This window comes from Dendroctonus ponderosae, unplaced genomic scaffold (assembly GCF_020466585.1).
Source record: "Dendroctonus ponderosae isolate FM_Combo_2020 unplaced genomic scaffold, Dpon_F_20191213v2 Dpon_F_20191213_10, whole genome shotgun sequence".
Taxonomy (NCBI): Eukaryota; Metazoa; Arthropoda; class Insecta; order Coleoptera; family Curculionidae; genus Dendroctonus; species Dendroctonus ponderosae.
The window spans coordinates 1,936,442-1,938,208 of NW_026017111.1; positions in this window are offsets into that span (position 1 = coordinate 1,936,442).

Below are 1,767 nucleotides of genomic sequence, written 5' to 3' on the forward strand. Positions count from 1 at the left end.
CAAAAGAATCTGCAAAGCGCATTTAAAAATTGACCTATGACGAAACTAGTAGAGATAGAGCGCTGTCTTTCACACTCTTAAATAGAGAAAACTTCACTCTATATTTAGTCGGTTTCACTTTTTTCGCAGTTTTCATCAAATTGAGACGCATTTTCAAAATTCTACCTGTCGGGAGCGGTTTCAAAGCAAGAAAATCTGCCAAGAGCATTTAAAAAAAATGCCACGAAGAAACCAGGAAAGACAAAGCGCTACCTTTTCAACCTTAAATAGAGAAAGCTCCCGCCTCTAGCTCCTCAAAGTTTGATTTCTTTGGCGGCTGTGGCAAAATTTGGGCAAATTTTCAAAACAGCGCTTGTCAAGAGCGGTTTGAAGGCGATAAAATCTGCAACGCGTTTTTAAAAATTAAGCTATGAAGAAACTAGCAGAGCTGGAGCGCTGTTTTTCATACCCTCAGATAGAGAAAACTTCTCTCTATAATTGCTCACAGTTTGAGTTTTTTGACGATTTTCACCAAATTTAGACGAATTTTCAAAATCCTACCCGTCCGGAGCCGTTTCAAAGCCAGAAAATCTGCCAAGAGCGATTTAAAAAAATGGCACTAAGAAACCAGGAAAGATAGAGCGCTGTCTTAACAACCTCAAATAGAAAAAACTCTCCCCTACAACTCCTCAAAGTTTGACTTCTGTGACAGCTTTGTTGACCAAAGTTTGACAAATTTTCTAAACAGGATTTGTCAAGACCGGTTCGAAGGCAAGAAAATCTGCAAAGCGCTTTTAAAAATTGACCCATGAATAAACTAGTAGAGATAGAGCGCTGTCTTTTACACTCTTGAATAGAGAAAACTTCACTATATATTTGGTAAAAGTTTCATTTTTTTTGCGGTTTTCTTCAAATTTTGACAAATTTTCAAAATCCTACCCATCCGGAGCGGTTTTGAGACAAGAAAACCTGCCAAGGGCGTTTTAGAAAAACGCCCCGAAAAAACCAGAAAAGATAGAGTGCTGTGTTTTCAACCTTAGATAGAAAAAACCCCTGTCTATAACTTCTCAAAGTTTGATTTTTTTGCGTTTCTCAAGCACAACTTCCTGCTCCTCAGGAGTTCTTTGCCATGACAACGCAGAAGCAGAAAAAACGCACCCGTTCATCATGAAAAATGCCCTTAACGTTGTAAAATTGCTCATTTTTATTGACTATCGGCAAATAAAGAAATTGCTAACATAACGGCACTAGAAGGAAATTATCTAAATTCGATCGACACATAAACTGGTTTATTAACAATTTCTCACGTTACTAAAGTCCGAACCGAGTTGGCTCTTTTTACCACCTGTGTCAGATCGGGCATCTTTCTGCTCATTGATTAAACCACTAATGTACAGGGTGCGCACCTTTGCTGGCCGCACATTCCTCATTAATATTGATCGGGGCACAATCAGCAGTAAATTCACTTAGTGACTCGTTTCAAAGGCTAATAATGCGCAAACAAATCACTCGTTTAGACAGCTACAGCTTCTGTTCGCAGTCGGTTTGGGTGCCTTAAAAAGCGGACCATCCTGTACAAGAAGCTCATTTAGAGTTGAGTGGATTTGACATTCACCTTGATATAATTATGCAAATACCAAGATATTAGCGGTGTCGGGTTTTGGAAGCAAAAGTTACGTGGTTTATTGTAAACAATATCGTTCCTGGTCCTCCCTATCGATTTTAATGTATTTTTTTATATTTATTATTTATTATGATCAAAAAGAAACACTTTTCTTTAGCGTTCAT